This window comes from Hordeum vulgare, chromosome 3H (genome assembly GCF_904849725.1).
Source record: "Hordeum vulgare subsp. vulgare chromosome 3H, MorexV3_pseudomolecules_assembly, whole genome shotgun sequence".
Classification (NCBI taxonomy): Eukaryota; Viridiplantae; Streptophyta; class Magnoliopsida; order Poales; family Poaceae; genus Hordeum; species Hordeum vulgare.
Window position 1 is genome coordinate 21,690,559 of NC_058520.1, and position 22,225 is coordinate 21,712,783.

At 42.2% G+C, this 22,225-nt stretch overlaps 1 long non-coding RNA gene and 1 pseudogene across 4 annotated transcripts; one reads left to right on the forward strand and one right to left on the reverse strand.

Moving 5' to 3' along the window:
* Nucleotides 1-335: 335 nt before the first annotated feature.
* Nucleotides 336-8,490, forward strand: LOC123442665 (annotated as a pseudogene). Its single transcript, XR_006630511.1, has 18 exons — nucleotides 336-526; nucleotides 765-824; nucleotides 1,036-1,119; nucleotides 1,212-1,342; nucleotides 1,418-1,493; nucleotides 2,583-2,711; nucleotides 2,932-3,018; nucleotides 3,101-3,173; nucleotides 3,237-3,313; nucleotides 3,399-3,467; nucleotides 3,548-3,653; nucleotides 5,432-5,586; nucleotides 6,204-6,205; nucleotides 6,422-6,448; nucleotides 6,635-6,806; nucleotides 6,881-7,114; nucleotides 7,500-7,586; nucleotides 7,798-8,490. The product of XR_006630511.1 is annotated as an uncharacterized LOC123442665 (transcript).
* A 5,073-nt stretch (nucleotides 8,491-13,563) lies between these two features.
* Nucleotides 13,564-21,544, reverse strand: LOC123442666. Of its 3 annotated transcripts, none has more exons than XR_006630513.1 (3): nucleotides 20,977-21,544; nucleotides 14,061-14,154; nucleotides 13,564-13,861 (listed from the first exon to the last, which is right to left on the reverse strand). It is a non-coding gene; the product is annotated as an uncharacterized LOC123442666 (long non-coding RNA). The 3 variants fall into 3 exon arrangements; XR_006630514.1 differs by lacking the exon at nucleotides 20,977-21,544 and adding an exon at nucleotides 14,301-16,343; XR_006630512.1 differs by lacking the exon at nucleotides 20,977-21,544 and having other exon boundaries at nucleotides 14,061-16,348.
* Nucleotides 21,545-22,225: the final 681 nt, after the last annotated feature.

The window sequence follows — 22,225 nt, forward strand, 5'->3', positions numbered from 1 at the left end:
CTATCCTTGTGTCGAATCAATAAATTTAGATGGAATACTAGACTGTCGTGATCCTTTATACTTACAGGTTATCAAAAGAAACATGGACAGAGAGGCCGGCCCAGAACGAGTCGAGGGGTATGCGTCGCATCGACAGTTTGACGCAGAATGCGTTAAATAGCATATTCCATTTTTAGATACAAGAAGATTACATTGAAAGGGCACGTTGGGCTGATGAAAGGAGCAAACAGGTCGAACGGGCTTTTTTTCTATCGCTTTTGGCCGGCCCTGATCTAAATCCACATGTGGGCCTCTCGTGGATCACGTTTCGGGCAAGGAGAAAAAGAAGTAAAAAACCACGCTTTCCCCGCAGCCGCAGCGAACCTCGGCGATGGCGGCGGCGGCCGACGAGGCGTGGTGCCGGGAGACCGTCCCCCGGGTGATGGCGCTGGTGAGCCCGCGCCTCCCGCAGCGCGACGCCTGCGCCCTGCTCTCCGTCAGCCCCTGGTGCCACCGCGCCCTCGCCGCCAACCCCAAGCTCTGGGAGGTGCGTGCGCATCACATCCGGCCGCCCCCGCCCGCCTGCACCCCTCCTCGGCCATCTCCTCCTCCTGCCGCGCTTTCTCTCGCCTCGGTTTATATCTAGCCGTCGTCTCCCCTTCGCCGCGCGCGCTCCCGATTTGGGCGGAAAAAAAAGTTTATTTGATGCTGCTTGACGCAGTATAACTTCTCTAGTCTGCGATGCACAAATGTCTCGCTTACCAAATTGATGTACTACTTATCAGGTACTCGACCTGCACGAGATGAAGAAAGCTGGCGAGCGGCTCATTTCGGCGCTTTCACTGGTAATCATCACCATAATCCTATCTCCAAGTCTTCCTTCCAGACAATATTTTTGTTCTGTTTCTATGGACATTCCTTGTATCTTTACCGAGTGTAACATCGACCAGCTCTTGCCGTGTACACCGTGGTACACTGTTCCAATTCCAAATTTCATTCCTGTCTGACCTGACTAGCTATTTTTGTGACGTGGTCTGCCGTTCGATCCCTGTTTAGGCACGGTATCGTCATCTCAAAGTCGTGAACCTTGAATTCGCTCAAGATATCGAGGACCGGCATTTTCTCCATCTGAAAGAAACGGTGAAATTTTCTCTGCTTTGTACTACCTTTTAGATAGTTTCTACTATCTATGACTAGAAATTGCAACTGGTTTAACACGCGTTTATTTGCAGGGTGCTGTCTTACTAGAAGAGTTGGAACTCCTGAACCTAAATGCATGTCAGAAGATCTCTGATACAGGAATTGAAGCTGCTACCAGTATTTGTCCTAATCTTCAGGCCCTGTCGATCTATTGGATTGTTGGGTACGTAATTCGCTGTAGGTTTCCTTTTACTTTACATAACTTGCACTTCTAATCGCAGGACTTTTGGTTGCGCAGATTGACAGACGAAAGCATTGGACATGTTGTGAAGAACTGCAAGCAGATAATCGACTTGAATCTGAGTGGCTGTAAGGTATTGCTACTGTACCATGTTTTTTCAGCTTATGGTGTTTTTAGTTTATCAAACAATGAGGTTCTCTATGGCCGCGCCAGGCTAAGCAGTTGATTTTAAATTTATGCAGTCATATTTTTTTGCTATATCCATCTCCAAAAAATATTATGCATAATCAATACTGAATACTTTGGATAGGTTGTGATCTTTATTATTTTCTTTTGGAATATACAACATTAATCTTCTTTTACTTGAATCAGGAGGGCATATTTAATACATTCCTGATTCTTGCTTTATTTGTTACATTCCTGTTTCATGCTTTGTTTATTACATTACCTTTTCATGCTTACTTGTTGTTTGGAACAATAGAATCTACCTTGGAATCTGCAAATCTCTTAGAATGTACTAAGAGATTCCAGATTTATTGGGTGACTCCTATACTTATGCCTATGCCGCAAATGTGGTAGGCGGATACATGTATGATCTGGACATATGGATGCAATACACTATTTTGCAGTATCTAAAAGGCAGTCCTGGAAGGGGCTTTTGTTTAAAAAGAATGACGATCTCTTAATATGGATGCTTATAGTGGTGCCTATTGGGTGAGTTGTCTTGATGACAGAAGATCGACTTTAGGCTATTGTGCATTGGATGGAATGAAACATGGTGTCGTGGCGAAGCAAGAAGCAATTAGTTGTGTCCAAATCAACAGCCGAAGCAGAGTATAGAGCTATGTTATTAGTTGTATCTAAAAGAAATTCTCTATCCGAATGAAGGTGCTGGGAAAAGGTCCTTTGAAGGTGTGGTGTAATAATAAATCAGCTATCAGCATAACCAATAATCATCCAACAAACAGAACCAAGCATGTGGCGATAGATCCTTTGTTTATTAAGGAGAAGTTATATAATGTTATAATTCAATTAAATCATGTAATATCAGGGAGTCAAGTAGCATATGGTCTAACTAAGGGTTTTGGAGTCAAGCAACGTAATTTAGCTGTAACAAAAGATGGGAACGATATATATCTATCACCCATCTTGACTGGGAGTGTTGGGCTGAACATAACAGGGTGATAATGAAGCATTAGCAGATTGCATCTTACATATCCAGCTCTACTTTTTCATGGCTTTTCACGCCACTGATTGGATATATATTACATGCATTACAGAATATCTCAGATAGAGGAATACAGCTAGTTGCCGATAATTATCAAGGACTACAGAAGTTAGACATAACCAGGTACAATTTTTTTTTGTGTGGAGTAATGGGATTGGTCCCTGATTTCAAGTTTCAAAAACCAAAGTAGTTTCAGCAAGGATTAGATGCCAGGACCACATGTGTCATTTCATTCTGAACTTTCATCTAGTGTCCACTTGTATCTTTAATGTTCTACAACCTTGGCGAGCTTGGGCAGGAAACAGAATTTGCAACCTAAATATCCTGTGTGATGTATTCATAGGTGCATTAAGTTGACAGATGATGCACTGCAAAAGGTTCTTGAGAAATGCTCTGCTCTTGAAAGCTTGAACATGTATGCACTTTCAAGGTAATACTGAAAATATCTAAGATAGATAATTATGTGTTGCAGTGAACTTGAGCATCTAACAACCTTACTTCACATCATGCAGTTTTACCGACAAGGCTTATTCAAAAATAGGATATTTAGCCAACCTTACATTTCTAGACCTATGTGGGGCCCAGGTAACTATTTATTGAATCTACTTTGAGTTTTGAACTACCAAACTATTTTGTTCACTAATTCAGCGTTCCCAGAACCTAACTGACGACGGTCTTAGCAGTATATCAAGATGTGGACGTTTGACATATCTAAATTTATCTTGGTAATACAAGAGCAAACTTTACTTTTCTCTAAATAAATTAATAATTGAACTTGCTGTGATTTATCTCTGGAATCACTACTCACAGGTGCGTACGTGTTACTGATGTTGGGGTGGTAGCTATCGCACAAGGTTGTCGGTCCCTTCAACTACTAAGGTAATGTGGTAATTTTGTTCTAAAGATAGTGTGTTCGTTGTGGACTGGTGGCTTATGCACGTTCTGTTTTGTTTATGTAGTTTATTTGGAATACTTGGAGTAACTGATGCTTGCCTGGAGGTTTTGTCAAAATCTTGCTTAAATAGTCTCACGACTCTGGATGTTAATGGCTGTACTGGTATTAAGGTGAGGACTTGAAACCTATTACTCTAATTTAAAGTAATTTTCCTCAACCAGTCCTCTGCTTTCTAAGTCAAAGCTCTGCTTGCCATAACACCATTCAATTCAAAATAACGTTAATTATCCAATTGGCCTATGGCACAAGCCATGACCATACAAATAAGAGTGAACTTATTTGGCTGTATCAGCCTACAATTTAGCAAAAGAAATAGAATTTAATTTCTTTCTGCATTTTCTACATCTTGTTTCTAATTGGCTCATATGCCTTGTGCTGTCTGAATGACATTAGGCCCATAGGCTTGATGGTTAATCCCTTAATCTTAGGGTGTGTTTGGGACAGCCCCACTTGATAGATTCTGTGCTGGAGCAGGTCAAGCCATGCCAAACACCCGAACTCCATTTTTTGGGTGGAGTTAAGCTGAAGGGGCCTCTAGACTGTAGCATTTCAGTGAAGCTGCAAAGACCCATCTCTCTTCTGCACCTCCAATTATAAGTTCGCCCCTGAAGTTGAGAGTAAATAACCCACCGGATGCCATTGGACATAACCCCCCGTGTCAACCGAGCACTCCCTGAGACCATTCGTACCTAGCTCGTTCCCCAATGCTTCTCCTCTTCCTTTTAACTGTCCTTGTCATCCTCCGCATCCTCACCGGCAACCACCCCATCCACCAGATTCATCCGGAAGTGGCGCCTAAAAGATTGTTGCATCAACCTGCAGATCTCCCCGCTGTTGTCTTTCTCTAGAATAGACTTGGAGACACCACACTGACCCTATGAACTCAGGGGTTTGCTGCGAGCTCCGCGGTATGAGCACTGGCGGAGCCACCTCCCGGCTACCCGGGGCAGCTGCCAGGTCTCAGCCTTGCATTCCTGTTTGAACAGTAACAGTAAGGGTGGACCTATTGTAGGGGCAAACAACTGGGATACAGGAATGCCGTGTACTTTACCCCGGCTTGCCGGCCGAGCTGGCTCCGCCACTGGGTATGAGGTGGCGGTGGATCTAGGAACCAATGGAAGATCCAGCGAGTTCTCATGTTCTTGATATTTTTTGTCTAGGGAGCGGTATCCATCTCATGGTTGAGTTGTGAGTTCGTGAAATCCCTGTTGGTCTTCTCCATGCATCAGTATGGCAAGTAGTATTGCGTCGCAGCGATATCAGTTGGTCTGCAGGCCAAAGCTTTCAATTTGCTTCTGAGCATTCAGTGCTTCTAACTGATAATAATTATTCATGGCACGGAGGGATCGATTATAGCTATCTCGGACTATTTCCTTGGTGGTGCCTTGTACCAAACCACGGTTCTAACTGAATTAGCTTGTAGAAATTGTAGTTCATCGGAGATGGCTTGCAGCAAATAGCATGCTGAAGCTGTCCATGTGATTTTTTTAGGGTGATGCCGATTTGAGTCGGTTGTTGTGTTGTAGGTTTACTTGGTTAGAACTCAGAAAGATAAATGCTTCGGTTAGTCACTTCCATGGGCACTGAAATATTATGTGCTCATGTGATAACCTGCTAATTTGTTTCATGTGATCCAGGCAATAACGTGTATAAGAGTTGAAAAAATAACAAGGGTATTTTGGTCCTTGCATAACGAAGGACCATGATATGAATTTGTAGATAATCCTGTTGCCAAACACACCCATCTTGTAGACATTAAACTCCTTTCAAGAGGATGAGTAAGCTGACTGGGGGAAACAAAAATGAATCAAACTCAAAAATAAATAAAAGCCAGTTATTGTGCAGACAACCCCATCCTTCAATATTTTAACAGGTTTTCTAGTCTAAGTTATCATCACGTTTTGCCGCATCATTTCTGCAAATGAATTGTTCGATTGACGAGTACCCTGTTCGACAGAAGAGGAGCCGGAACGACCTGATCCAGTTGTTCCCACTATTGAGTTGCTTCAAGGTGCACAGCTAGCAGCAACGGCTTGGACGTTTGTAGAATGATATCACTACCCTAGTTGGCATTCGGAAAAGCACCGTGGAAGTCTCCGGCCCTGGAAAAACAGAGCAAATATTTTGTTGCCTGTTGGTTCCTTGTTTGCATGTTGATGTGAGAGAGATCACAGGGCCTGTATAATCGATTTTCGTAATATGTGTGGCGTTTCTCAGTTTTGTTGTTACAAAAAATTGAAAACCATGATGTACTTATTTTCTACATGAAAAAAAACATCCTTTCTTTATTCGAGGTTTTGCATTGTTTAGCTGACCCGTAATATGTTTGCATGGGATAGAGGCAAAAACAGTGGGTAATTCTTGTTGCGTGGGAAAGTTTTATTAGCTTTGAAGCTTGGGAGTTTGGCTTTGAACTTGTCAATGATAAAATTTCAAGCTGTGGCCAAGTCCTTCTGCTGAGAGGGCAAGAGCCAAGAGGGTTCCCAGATTGGTAGTGCTTTCATCTATAGCTCGAAAATGGAAAATATATTTTTCTCGTGGTTTACATCGGTTTCCATCGAATGTTGGTTTCCGAATGATATTCTTCCTTTTCGATAGCCTCTCTGATATGTGGTAGAATCTTCTTGTGCCAAAGATAATGGCAGATTTGTTTCAGTCAGGAGTTTGATCAGAGTTACCACATGTCATCCCTATAATCCACAAAAAGAATGATCCCATCAAGCAATGAAGAGAAAAGTTACTTGGCAAGCATGAAGGGAGACGTCTTACAAAATCTAGTCATGCAGCAGCTTCGCCCGATTGCAACTTGTAACAAGAATGGTTGGTGGTCAATTGATTTGGTAGATCTCCTACCAACATTCAAAAAAAAAAAAAAAAGAATGGTTGGTGGCGCCCACCGACCCATGTGCCCAGCGTGACGACTGACGACGCCATCCAGCGCTGCCGCAGCCGGCAGCCCTTTCCCGGATCGACGGGCAGCATGTTTGTTGCGCCGGACCACCACGTGACGTACCTGCGCCAGCCGCGGCGTATATGACGTTCATTGACCACTGGCCTTCTAACAGCAACGGCGCCACCACCACGGGAGCAGTTGGTCCTCCATGGGGTGGGCGATCGCGCTGCACGGCGGCGCCGGGGACATCCCGCGGACGCTGCCGCCGGAGCGCAGGGAGCCCCGCCTCGCCACGCTCCGCCGCTGCCTCGACCTCGGCGCCGCCGCGCTCCGGGCCGGCCGCTCCGCCCTCGACGTCGTCGAGCTCGTCGTACGTTACGCATCCCGTCTCCTTCTTCCTCTCTCTCCATCTTTTGTCATAAGACCATCTCCGTCCGGGGGCAGGTGAGGGAGCTGGAGGACTGCCCGCACTTCAACGCCGGCAAGGGGTCGGTGCTCACGACCGACGGCACGGTGGAGATGGAGGCCTCCGTCATGGACGGCGCCGGCATGCGCTGCGGCGCCGTCTCGGGCCTCTCCACCGTCGTCAACCCCATCTCGCTCGCCAGGCTCGTCATGGACAAGACGCCCCACATCTACCTCGCCTTCGACGGCGCAGAGGCCTTCGCCAGGGACCAGGTGCCAAGCTGCTATCCGTCACTAATAAATCTCAATCTTGCTTTTAATCAGTGATGAGTGAGGAATACTAGTATTTCATAATCAAACAAACTGTTTATCAAAAAAGAGTTTGTCATATATAGTTCATTCATCTCAAATTTCTCAGGGTGTGGAGACTAAACTGATGAAATTCAGTAGACACTGCAATATTTACCTGACGGCCAAAGTAGTGCACAAGAATTCACAAGTTCTAAACCATCTGGTTAAATACCAGCGAATGTTTCAACCCCTTGGACGGAATGATAATTAATCAAAATTACTGAAACTCAATGAATTTGATGATTCCAGTTGTTGCCCAACTGTTTCTGAAACTGATAGTGAAAACCTTTTCTGTATGTGTTCTCAGGGTGTGGAGGTTAGAGACCAAAACCACTTTATTACAGAGGAAAACATCGACAGGCTCAGAAACGCCAAAGAGGCCAACAGGGTGCAGGTATGTATATTACTGTCTGTATCTGTCACACTGCTTTCTTGTTCATTTTGATATCATATCCTTCCCCACTTGAAAGTTGAAACAAACAAAAGTTACCATATCCACTTTAACATTTTTCAACAGAAAAATCATATCAAAACAGAATTAACCAGGTTTGTTTTTGTTCAGCCAGTTGTTGATTCTCGCAACCTTCCTGTTGCTTTCTTCACAGATCGACTACACACAGTACAACTACACGCAGCCAATCTGCGCTCCCAACGACAACGACGACGACAACAGCCGGACCGGCACGGTGGGCTGCGTGGCCGTCGACGCGTCGGGCAGCCTGGCGTCGGCGACGTCCACGGGTGGGCTGGTGAACAAGATGGCCGGCAGGATCGGCGACACCCCGGTCATCGGCGCCGGCACCTACGCCAACGCCCTCTGCGCCGTGTCCACCACCGGCAAGGGCGAGGACATCATCAGGCACACCGTGGCGCGCGACGTGGTGGCGGTGATGGAGCACCGGGGCCTCCCGCTGGAGGAGGCCGCCGCGCGCGTCGTGGCCGGCGTGCCCCGCGGCTCCGTGGGGCTGGTGGCCGTGTCGGCCGCCGGGGAGGTGACCATGGCGTACAACACGACGGGGATGTTCAGGGCGTGCGCCACCGAGGATGGGTACTCCGAGGTCGCCATATGGCCTGCATCTGCATGATCCTGGTTAATGGGGAGAGCTAGCGTTGGAGAGTAAACTATCAGCTGATTATATATGTGTGTCTGTCTTCTTTCTCTAGTGTCCGCTGCAGGTGCTCATCTCTGCTTTGCGACTACGAGGCAAAGAACTCAGATTAGTTTGACGTTTCAGTATGTTGTGTAAGGATTGAACTAATTTGGTTTCAAAAAATTATCGCAAGTTTGTTTACGATTAGTGGAGCCGGAGCTAGGCACTAATCTTCTTGTCCCTCCGTTCGGGTTTATTAGGCCTACTCACATTTAGTGTCAAAGTTTGGTCATAAAATTAACTGAGAAAAAATAAATTATGTCAAAAAAATTATATGGTGGAAATCCTCATTCCAGTACAAATATAATGGTATAGTACTTATAACATATAAATCATATATTGTTAGTTATAGCGGTCCTAATATTCTATCATTAATGAAACCGGAGCTAGGTCCTAATATTCTACCATCCATTTGAATTTATTAGGCCTACTCACATTTAGTGTCAAAGTTTGGCCATACAATTAACTAAGAAAACATAAATTATGCCACACAATTTATATGGTGGAAATCCTTATTCGAATGCAAATCTAATGGTATAATATTTATAACATATAAATCATATATTGTTAGTTATAGGTATGATCAAATTTTGTCCCAAAATACGTGGGGGCCAATAAACTTGAAAGAAGGAAATACTTCCTCCGTCCAAAAATAAGTATCGCAAATTTATAACTAAACCAGTACAAAATTTATACTAAGTCACCGACACTTATTTTGAGACGGATGGAGTACAAAGTATGACGATAATTCAACTCTGCCCGCCTTCGACCTATGTAGAGGAGCGACAGAACCCACCCCCACTCCTAATTTCAGGCAATTTGTCAAATACAAAAGTGTGTCATCGAAGGCCCACCAACTTTGCATTATGAACTAAGGGATAGGCAAGGGACAAATTACCTAAATAAATAATTTGGACAAGTCGATCTTTCTAAGTGCAGGTAAATCAAAATTGTCTCGCACTAATGTGTTCGTCGATTTTTTAGAGGACTATTCGGCCCTTCACAATCATAAAATAGGGGCCCGTCAAATACTTGGGCTTGGTCTGAAATATAACATAAATTGACCCAATACCTGCTAAGACATAATTAAAAATATATTTTCAATGCACGAATGATTTAGTGGCACTGGTATGACACTTCAAGAAAAATAAAATATAATTAATTAATGACAAAATTTGCAAACAATTTACACATAAATCAAAATTTTATGATATGAATGAATAATCATATAATAGTGAAATTTTATGAAAAATATGTTTTTATAATAAGAATTAATTAGTGGCACTGACATTACAATTAAAAGAGAAAAAGATAGAGCTACAAACCAAAAAAAAACAATAATTGAATTAGTGATCTTCGTATTACCCTATAAGAAGCAAAAAAGAATATTTAAAAAAACATGCACACAGCTTTGCAATAAAATTTCAACTTATGTAATATGCAAAAAAATAAACATATTATATATTGTATAGAAAATAGCCAAACAGAAAAAAAGAAGGACTGCTGAAAAAGTAAAAGGAAAGAAAAACATAAAGAAAAAAACATCAGTTTATGGGCTTTAAGCCTAATAAGAAAATCGATTGAACCAAAATAAGGTCAAGATAAAAACTAAAAAAACAGTGAAAAAGAAGACATCACTAATCTTGCGGTCAAAAAATTGGCTTACCCATTTTAAAAAATAGGAAACTTACACATATAGCTGAAGTAATGAACAAAGAGCCTCCAACTGGCACACAAATCATGAAGTTCCTTCTCTTGCCATATATCGGGGGAGGCTACTATAGGATATGCCCTTCAGGTGAGATCGTAGAATCAACCTCAAAATTTCATATTTAGACAATTAGAAAAATTCCAAAAATAATTTGCAACATACTAGCGGGCTAAGTCTACAACACTAAAAAAAACTCAGCTTCTAACTTGACCTATAGCTAGAGATTTGAAAAAGACAAATTCGACTGTAAATAATATCAGCTTTGGATGAATAGTATTTGACACTATTCACATCCGATTTTTTTTTTCTCTAATTGTAGCTCGAATTAGGAGCGGAATTTTTTTGATATTGTACATCAAACATGAACGTGTGTCTCCAAATATTTTCAGAAATTTTGAACATTTTTTGTATCTTCAGAAAGATTGATCTCATTGATCTCACCTAAGAGCGGATCATATGCTACTCTCCCCCGCCATACATATCAGAACCCTGTTATTGCCAGTACTAGTAAACTGTTGAATCTTATCCTTCATTTTTACACATATGAGAGGTTTTTATAAATATATAACCTGATATGTTTCCTCATCAGTTAGACACATCGTATAGAATCAAAAAGAAGGAAAAGACACAGATCATAAAGCATCGCTGTCTCCTTCCACCCAAAAAAAGAAATGTCTCAGTGCAACCAGAGCCACAAGGTGGTCACCTTGGTACACACACTGCATTATCCTCTACTTCTATTTCATGATAAAAGCCACGAGAGCATAGAGCGATGGGTCGGTGTAGACTTGTACTCCATCCGTTTCAAAATAAATAATTTAAAAATAACTCAAATTTACATTAACTTTAGTATAAAGTTGAGCCATTTTTGAGTCATTTATTTTGATACGGAGGGAGTATAAAGGAGTATAAAGGAGGAGGCTGGCATCTGGCTAAAGTTTGATTCCGTATCCCGCTGCTCTAGAGTAAGAGTAAGTTTGCCTTGGCAGTTCGTGCTCTACACACACGCATGCACGCACTAGATTTATTTGTGTGTCTGTCTCTGTCTAGCTTTGCATCGACTCTTTCTCTTCTCATCCTTTATGTACGTACTGCTTGGTTTTGTTTTCATGTCAGGATCGAGTAGCTGCTAGCTAGCTGGCTAGGGTGCAATATCGACGGCCAAGTTCAAGACCTCGGCCGGCAACCCGATGGCTTGGGTTCCTCGGAGCTGGACTACCAGGACGACGTCGACGGCCGCATTCAGGCGGTGCGCCGGCCTGGGGGCAGCAAGGCTACCATCGCCTAGTACACAGCACCTCCGGCCATCTCGGGCGCCGAGAACACGGCCGTCGGCGACGTCGAGCTCACGGGCCAGTACAGCGGGAGCGGACAGAGCGCTCGGGACGGCGCTTGCCAGTGCGTGGAGGAGAACCACCACGCCATCGCAAGCCTGTAACGCGCACCCGCGTGGCGCCGTGGTGGCCGCCGCAGTGGAGGTGGTGGTGGTGGACACGGCGCGTGAATGTGACGTCGACGACGACTGCGACGCCGGCTCGCCTCCCGTCGTCCACGTCTACGGCTCCGTCACCGCGAAAACCAGATCGGCTTCCGGCGACCGGTGGGTGGAGGAGCACAGCCTGTTCCACAGGGCGAAAGGCCAACTGGCCCGCGTGCCCAGAGTCGACGCGGCCATACCGCTGCAGTCGACGGCGGCGCTCGTCTCGGCGCCGCTTGGGTCCGAGCTTCAAGTCTCGGCGGAGCTGCTGGACGCCAGCGCCTCGTGGCAGAACCCCGACCAGGAACTCGCGCGTGGCTCCGTGGTCTTCGCCCCGCGCCTCGCCGGGACCGACACCGCGGAGATCGCCGGCGCCGACGGCAAGGTCAGGGTGGACGTCACTTGGTCGACCCAGTAAAGTAGTACTCGAAACATCTCGCTAGCTCGGTTTTTAAGTTTTGTATACTTCCCTTCGTTCTTAAATACCCTCTCTCAAAATAAAGCTTAGTACTCCCTTCTTTTCGGTTTATAGAACTCATCTCAAAATTTTCAGATTTCTATTTTATTAGGCTTATTTTGAATCTAAGTGAGTTAAAGTGTTTTGAGTCTCACGTCATATTCAATTCATAGAGTTTAGAGAAAGGAGATGAATGGCTATGCATGCATCGTTTTCTATATCCATCATGCAAGTCCAATGAAAGAAATGATGCTACATTTATTGCCTTGAAAATTACATATGTGAGAAATATTTCATTGGCTAGTTTAAACTAGTGTCATCCACTCACAATTCATCTTGGTTGATGAGATTTCAGATTTGAGCCCTATAAACCGGAAAAGAGGAAGTACAACTTTGTACTAGCTTTAATACAAAGCTGAGACAGTTATTTTAGGACAGAGGGAATATAACTCTTTCGGGATATATATATGGGAGTGCCTCGAGCTCAGCTAGCTGATTTTCTTTATGGTCTCAATCATCTGATGTGGATTCTCCCTTGTCCCGGCCCGTTTTTCTCCCTCGCAGCTTTTTTCTTTCCTGTTTGGGCTTTGGCCCGGTCTGTCTTCTTTCTCTAGTGTCTGCTGCAGGTGATCATCTCTGCTTTGCCACTACGAGGCAAAGAACTCATATTAGTTCGACGTTTCAGTATGTTGTGTAAGGATTGGACTAATTTGGTTTCAAAAAATTATCGCAATTTTGTTTATCATTAATGGAGCTGGAGCTAGGCACTAATCTTCTTTTTCCTCCGTTCGGGTTTATTAGGCCTACTCACGTTTAGTGTCAAAGTTTGGCCATAAAATTACCTAAGAAAACATAAATTATGTCACACAAATTACATGGTGGAAATCCTTATTCGAATACCAATCTAATGCTATATTATTTATAACATATCAATCATATATTGTTAGTTATAGGGGCATCGAATTTTGTCCCGAAATAGGTGGGGCCCAATAAACTTGAACGGAGGAAATAAAAAATATGGCCTTGGACCTATGTAGATAAAACTCAGCTCATAACTTGATCTATAGCTAGATATTCAAAAAGACAAATTCGACTGCAAATAATGTCACCTTTAGGGTGAATAGTATTCCTTCCGTCCTAAATTAAGTGACTCAACTTTATACTAACTTTGCACTAAAATTAGTATAAAGTTGAGTCACTTAATTTGGACGGAGGGAGTATTTGACACTGTTTACATCCGATTTTGTCTTTTTGTTTCTCTAAGTCACTACTAGTATTTTCAACTATGCCTACAGCCAGATGCCGTCGGCATAGAGCTATGCCGACGGCTGCCGTCGGCATATTCCCGTCGACGTATAATACATCAGCGTAGATGCCTCGGCGTCGGCATAGAAAGGCCATCGACATAGGTATCTATACCAATTAAATTGCAAGGTATCGTGACATAATCAGGCTGATAAATTTGGGTTCAATGTGTACATACTCACAAGACCATATGTCTCCATATGCATGTTTTTTTGTTAAGCTTGTAAATACGTGTATCACAGCTTCTACCAATAATTAAAGTTCCAACAGTAAATGACCATACTATTTTATTCTCATGTATCTTTTTAATTGGGCCATTCATATACACGAGCGTATTACATTCCAATTTACAAGAAACAAGAAGATATTTGCTAGTGTATTTGCAAGTACACATACAATATCCACGAAGAGAAACAAAATTTATTAAATCACATATATCTCCATGTCCTTCTCTTGCATGTTGTTTGAGTCCTTCATGTTGTCACACAAAGCCTTCGTTGTAACCACAACATCTTTTAGTAAATGTGGTGGCTCAATGTGCTATAGAACATTCTTCGTACTTATCCATCTAAAAAAAAACACACAAAAAAACAACTCAGTATAAAAAGGATGCATATTGTATCCGAATTGATCATAGATCTAAATTAACAAGCACGTGGCTGAGATATGTAGATGAGAGAAATTTTGTGGTTTTCAAACTAAGCTACAAGTATTGGGCTTCACAAAAAAACAATCAGTAGGACCAAACTGAACAACCACATACATACCTCGTGGATCCATGAATATGATAAAAACTTGCGCTGGTAGTTTTCATGGTCATGTGCATGGAAATGCAAAAGTATGAAAAAGCAATGAAGATACCTGCAGTTCGAAAAGAAATAGGTAAATTACTATTGATGTAATGGAGAAAAAACCCAACCTACGAGTGCCATCGGCGACGACGGCGGCAACAATGGCAACCATGGCACGTCAAGTGTGCTGATAGCCATGATTGTATCTGCACTTACTTGTGACGAAGATGAATGATGGAGGGACGATCACCGGGGTATGCTCGTGTAGAAGACAGGCGAGAGAAAAATGAATCACGTAGGTATACAAATGCGTGATGGAGTGCTTTGATGGTATATAGTTAATTGCTCAGACAAATTATGTCAAGTACGTGGCCATTTTCTGGTAACAATTAAATTAGTTGGCATCTTTCTTATTTGGAAAGAATCGAATTAAAAAGAACATAGGTGATAGCAATCAATAACCTTAATTGGGAGGCATGCAACATTAAAGAATGGCTAATGAATGATGTTAACGGGTGTAGCAATCGATAACCCCATATGCATTGTTGAGATCATAGATTGATCCAGCGGCTGACCCTCTAGGTGCCCCAAACATTTTACCTATATCTAGGTGTCCAGGCACCTAGGTGCCTGTGCACCTCGATCGGGTCCATCCCGTCAGTGCAGTTTCTATAAATTTTGATTTGTTTCCTAATATTTGCATGCAAGACTTTCCATGTATGAGATAGAATCAAGTGTTTTAAATTCCATGAATTAGTACATCTCCTTTTATTGCTTTCCTTCTCTCATACATTTTCATGCATATGTTGTACACCATGTATGTACAGCTATATAGTGAATTTTTTTTGGTATGATACCTTCTTTGTGACTATATGTATAATACCTATGTATTATTGGGTATATACTCATAAATTGTACACCAAGGTATGTACATATAAAAAGTATGATGCGCATACACATACCTAACAATTTATAGAGTACTCTTACTTTTGCATATCCGTAAATGTATTGGATACTATGAATTTCACATAATTTATCAAGTATGTACCCATAAATGATGACATACCCTAACATAATATACTCTTTTTGAAGACATACCCGTAAATGGTATACCAAAAATAAAATACACGTATATGACTTAAACACATACCCGTAAATGATATTGGTAAAATACCCGTAAATAATATACTAAAATAAAATACACATATTGTGTTCTATAAAAATTACACATACTGTGTTCTAAAAACTAAAATGATGTAGTTTCATAGATCAAGCATTTCCTTTTAGTGCTTTTCCCTCTCATTCCTTTCCATATAAAAGTTTTAGATCACGTATTTGTGAATATATACCAAAAAAGAATATGTATGGTGACACACATTTACGTGGATGTATATCCATCAAATAATTGGGTATCATACCCACTTATTTGTGACTATGTACTTCACAAAATAATTAGGTATATATATACCTACATATTATTAGGGTATACTCATATATTTCACGTCGGGGTATGTAGTTATAGTAAAATATGCAAGAAAAAATAGGAATAATACCTATATATTATTGGGGTATGTAGTCATATGTTTTTTGCTTGGGTATGTAGTTGTAGAGAATAGGTATGTAGCTATAGAGTAATATTGGGGAATTACATATATTTCAATCTCGCATACCCACTTATTTTTGAACTATGTACCTAAAAACAATTAGGTATAATACCTACGTATTATTGCGGTATGTATTCATATTTTTCACGCCGGGGTATGTAGGTGTAGGAAAATATATAAAAACAATTAGGAAACATACCTACGAATTATTGAGGTATGCACTCGTATATTTCACGCTGAGATATGTAGTTGTAGAGAAATATCCAGATAAAATTCTTATAAGTATATACTCAGTTAAAAAAATCTCAATGTACGCAGTGCTACAAATTTCTTACTATATTTCACACAGAAATAGTTTGGAAACTCTTTATTACTTGATCTCATGAATGGACAATTGATAACGCACATTAAATAATCAGATTTGGATGTTTCCATATAAGACACGCCATGCAACCATCTATGAAAGGTAATTTATTAACACAATTAACACGTGTCAGAGCCATGCAAACAGGTATGGAAAGTTTTTTTTGTTAATGGATGAAATCCAATAAGTTATATATCCATCATCTGAACAAAATCACGATGCAAACGAACGACATCTAAGCAAGATGCCTGGACACCTAGGTGCCCCAAACGGTCATATATATATCTCCTCTAATAATAAAGCACACACTGCTTCTGGCGTCCGTTGCGGCATTTTTGCAAAAACACCCCTGCAGTTTCCTCTAATTAACCTGCGATACGTTTTTAAGTGAGACCGAACCGTTTTTTTATATTTTACACAAAAAACCCCCTTACTTTCGTGCTAAATAACCCATGGTCCAAATTATATTCAGAGAGAATCATTTTTTAAACTTTTTATGTACACCCCTTACATATGCGTTAATAACCTCAAAGTCCATTCAGAATAAATATGTATTTACAAATAACAATATCTTTTAAACCGTAAATTCAGCTTAAACATGTTATATATGAAACTTAATTAGAAAAATGTGTAGAGTTTGAATATGTTGTTATTTTACATATTAAATATTAAAAAAAAACTATTAGATACAATGCTAATCAATATTTGTCTTTATTTCGTACCAACTATTTGTATTGTAACATGTTAACTTAAGCATCAATATTTGGAAAATGTTACAATCTTTGGACATGATATACTTGCACTAGGTTCTTTCTTTATACATATTTTATAATCTAAGACTTTACGTACGTGCTTTTTTTTGACAGTATTCATGCGCGTTTTTTCCAATGGATTACATTTTTTTATTAAGGGCCCATGTCACGGGCTTTGCCCTAGGGCCCTTCAAAACATAGGGTCGGCCCTGGACGTGATATGTTTGATTCCACCGAGCAACAATTAATGTAAGCACGATAAAAGAAAATCTATCAATGACCACGAGCAAGCAACAGTGCACGTCAAGCACTCTTCTCTGTCACACATGTGGCCTGCTTCTCCTTCAAAATCAAGCTGTGATCTGCAGCACGGAAGCGAGTGGAAGGGTGACGAAGTCCGGTCGAGCGCGACGAGGCTGGTGACAACCCTCAGACGACAGCGGACCGAACGACGCTGCCACCAAGCAACCAGTTCCACACGTACGACAACAGGCCATGAAATTACATGCATAGGAGCCGCGTACAAAACTATTTTTAGCATCCTTGGAGCCAAGAGGGCCCAAAGAGACAGATACCTGGCTGAGGATCCAAGCCTCCAGCTTCCACAACTGCACTAAACAAATCTCCTTCCTTCACTCCTAATTGGAGTTAGACACGGTTTACTAGCCTCCGAAATGCCGCCTGCTGGCCTATCTGCAAATCTCGTTTGTTCTTTTTTGCCTCCGGCATCCGTACAGGTCATCAAAGCGATGAATTCCATCACTACTATCAACTCCCATACCTCGGCGAACTCACCAGCGGCTCACATAATAAAAGATAAAACAGACATGCCGCTTCTTTCTTCCCTCGGCACAACTGAGACAGTACAGCTTAGCCATCCCTCAGCTTAGCCAGTTTTGGGCTGCACATTCTTTCCGCCGACAGGCCTAGTTGCCCCTCGGCTTGCTGTTAATTTGAGTCTACAATCTCAGGGGGCAACGAGTCCCGCGAGTTCACCTGGTGGTGAGTCCTGATGGTGAGTCCCTTCTCTCTTCTGTTCAATCAGGTGTACACCAAATGCCTTGATTTAGCGTGCAGCAAATGTTTTTCTCTAAGAATTTACCGGATTGACAATTTGACAGTGTGCTAATTAAGAGTATTCTAGTAGTACGATGACTTAATTTGTTCTGTAAGACCCGTTCTTCTCATTATTGCTGCTCAGTTTCCATTGCCCGAGATAAAATAAGTAGGTGTGTTGTCTGCTAATGATTTTTCCATAAACATGAACTGAAGATACTGTTATTTCTAACACGGTAGCCTGTATGCCCATCTTGTTCAACTTCTAAAAATTTGCCATCACCGTAATAAATCCCACTAAAGATGTCAATGCCTTTGATATTAAGATCCGCTAGCTTGATGTACTGGAGGAGTATTTTGTGTATTCCAACTTCCTCCTTTTGTTTTGCTCTTCACTCACTGTGTCAACTGTTCAAAATGCAATTGATCAGGGGAATCTGGTGCAAAGTTTAATCCGACATGCTGAAAAGATAGTATGAATGGACGTATGATACAGTCAGTCATGGGTAGCGGTGACAAGTCCAGCTCTGCTGATTTTCACGGCATCATGGCAAACACGGCTGGCTGTGGCGCCTATTGTTCTCAGGACTTCATCGAGTCAAGCACTGCCAAGTACAATGATTCAGAATTATTTTCATATCCACCAATCCCTGTGAGCTGCTATCCTCCGCTGTCAATTGTTTCCAACAAGGTTGGTCACGTTCCATGGAGCACATCCTCTTCTTATAAGGTCTACAGTCCCCAACTCTTCAGTGTCAGCTGCGATGAAACATCAGCTGGTTGGCGCCTAATCAGTGTGGCGGAGCACCAAAAGACCGACTCAGATATAACTCTCAGCCACATAGAACAAATGTTGATGCAAGACACCGATGACAAGGTCAGACCACCTCATGGCGAGACTGCCATTAGAACCATGGAGGAGCCCTTCTATGAACTTCTTGGACAAAAGTATCCAGTTTTGCCAGAATTGCTACCACTTTGTGCATGCCATCGCCTGAAGAATCTCAATGGAAGTGTCAGCAGGATTACTGGGCAGTTGTGCAGTAATTGCTCTGTAAATGTCAGCTCACATAATTATCACTCCAATGTAGACTCACAAGCTTTCCAGGCTCCATGGACTTTATCCGCCATTGTTGGAGAGGCAAAACAATTCCCTCTGGGTGCTGAAAGAATGGAAATTGGTTTGAATATCAGTGGCCTTTCAATTGCCAAAAAGCCTGGCCGAGATAATCAATCACTTCATATGATTGATAAAGACACAATCAAGGATGCATCCTTTGAAGTACGAGGCCGAAAAGTTTTCCGGGGCACAGAAGAGCTTGATTTGTTAGAAGGAAGGAGGAACAAGCAGATTGCTATTTTCCCCGATGAGCCGATCCGAAATGAGGCGTTCGACAAGGTTCTACTTTGCTCCGAGCATAATAAGCCCGTGGACGAAGATATTATTTTGCAGCAAGACATGGCTGACAAATCCACCAAGTATCCACAGAAAGACCAAGGAAGAAAACCAGCTAGAAGAATGACGAGAGGTAAAACACGAAAGAAGAAAGAGGTGGTAGATCTCAGAAGCCTCCTTATCCATTGCGCAGAAGCAGTATCTGTGAACAACCGTACCTTAGCAAGTGACATACTTAAAAGCATAAGACAACATTGCTCACCAAGTGGGGATGATACCCAGAGGCTAGCCTTTTACCTGGCAGATTGCCTGGAGATAAGATTGTCTGGAAGTGGGAGTCAGATAAACCAGAAGGTCATCACAACACCAACAAATGCAGCACATATTCTAAAGCTATTCCATCTGTGTTTCACAGTTTGTCCTTACTTGAGGTCATCATATTATCTCTCAAACAAGACAATCCTTGATGTCTCAAAGGGAAAACCACGAGTGCACATTATTGATTTTGGCATTTTCTATGGTTTTCAGTGGCCTTCATTATTGAAACAATTTGCAGACAGAGAAGGTGGGCCGCCTAAGCTTCGTATTACAGGAATAGAGCTGCCCATGCCAGGTTTCCGGCCAGATGAAATGAATAAGAACACACGGCTACGGTTAACTGAATATGCCAACATATTCCAAGTACCTCTTGAATACCGACAGATTTCATCAAAATGGGAATCCATCTCCATCGAAGAATTGAACATTGACAAAGATGAAGTGCTCGTAGTCAATTGCATACTCCGAATGAAGAATGTTGGTGATGAGACAATGTCCATCAATAGCGCCAGGAATAGGGTGCTCAATACCATAAGGATGATGAAGCCGGAAGTTTTCATACACGGAGTTGTTAACGGATCTTACAACACCCCCTTCTTTTTATCACGGTTTAAAGAAGTCATGTACCACTACACTTCAATGTTTGATATGCTTGAGAAAACTACTCCACGAGATAACGAGACAAGAACGGTCCTAGAGAGGGATATATACAAATATGCAATTCTTAATGCCATTGCATGTGAAGGATCAGAAAGGATTGAGAGGCCAGAGAGTTATAAGAAATGGAATGTACGAAGCATCAGGGCCAGGTTTGAGCAGCTTCCACTGAATCCAACCATTGTTAAAGGGATACAATATATGGTGAGACAGATTTATCACAAGGATTTTTTCGTTGACGAAGAAGACCAATGCCTGGTGTTGGGATGGAAGGGAAGGATACTCTACGCATTATCCACATGGAAGCCAAGTGAATCTGTCGATGAGGGTGATTACGACTGAAGATATTTGCCGTTTCACAACAAAAGACAGAGGTTCGGCAATTTAATCCACCAAAGTGGCTGCTTGTGAGGTGTTGTCTTGTCTCCCAAATGCCTTTGGATTTGTACACTTGGTAATAACAGCTACATTTTGGCATAACTGAATGCAGCCTAGTATCTTGAATTTGTTTCAACAAAGCCTTCTTTCTTTCTAGGATCTCCTTGGAATTGCATTTTTCTTTTCTTTAACTACAGATGATTACCTCCAATGCACTAATATCTTAAAACTTTCATATCGATTGTCCAACAAACCGACAGCAGTTACCGGTATCTCTTTCACCACAAAAGAAAGGCACAGCTAACAGTGGAAAGCAAAGAAACAAATCAAGAAAGGAATGAAAGAATAACTAGCTTGATGATAGTACCTGCTGAAAGGCTGGAATCCTGAAGGAGGGATTTCTTTTGCACGATTCCAGGCTAACCGATGACAGTGCACCCTGTCCTCTTGGCTTTCCTAGGCTGGTTGCGGTGTCGAGCTTTGGCTTCTATTGTTTGCGAACACCACTGCCAGCATCCACGGCATCACTGCGTGCAAAGGAAAGTGAGAGCGCCGCACTTGCATTTTGTCGAACACCTGCAGAGCATCCTCCTACTCCGGCGTATGAAAGTGAGGGTTGCCGCGGTCCGACGACCCTCCGACACAGGTTCGAGCCCGTCGCCTTCGTCCAAGGCTCAAAGCCGGCGCCCTGCGTCAAGTTCTTGTCTCCCAGCCGTCGTCGCCGAACGACTTGACGCCGATCTTGGAGGCGTTCTTGGACGCACAAAACTTTGCCTGTCGCTTGGACACCAACGACCAAGTTGTACTACGAAGGCATCCTAGTTACGCCTGGTGGCAACGACGGCGTACGCGTGCCGGCGTGCGCCGCCGTCTCGAGTCTCCAGGTCCGCGCGACGGCGAAGGGAGCCGAAGTTCTCTTCCGCAGAGCAAGGCGTCCCGAGATTTTTTATTTTTTTTCCCGCAGAGTAGGGGTCTGTTTGGCTTGTGCGAAGTTTTTTTTTTTAAAAAAAAAAGAGCAAACAAAGCAAAACAAAAAAAGAAAAAATTGGCTTGTGCTAAGTTTCCTTCAGATCTTGGCTGAGGTTTTGCTTGTCCATGAGCTGACCAAGATTGACTAAAAAAATTGACCAGAGTTTGCAACAACAAAAAAAGGTTGTCATTAACATGCTAAAAAGATTGGCAATCATCTATACAAACACTCTCTTTGTAGACTAATATTAGCAAAAGGGTCCGTGCGTTGCAACAGGAAAAAAATATCACATACTTTTAATGTATAAAAGGTGATTCATAATTTGAGTATTTGTAGTTATGACCCAAACAAAGATGATCTTAGCCTAAAAAGTAGTTCAAGATTTCACATGTCTTCTATTATAATACGGCTTGCATGTATATTTAATACGTACGAATAAACAGTCAAATCTTTACCTAATAATAAAGAGGCTATTGTTTCCGTCGGAAAACCCACCGAGGCATTTTTATAAAAAGACCCCCTTATTTATTTTCTCGTAATTAAACCCGAGGTCCCTTCTTTAAGTGGGAGTCAGGAAAAAACGTTTCGTTCGGGATCGCCTCCTCTCCCTCTCGCCCACAAAGTCGCCGCCGCCACTACCCGACCT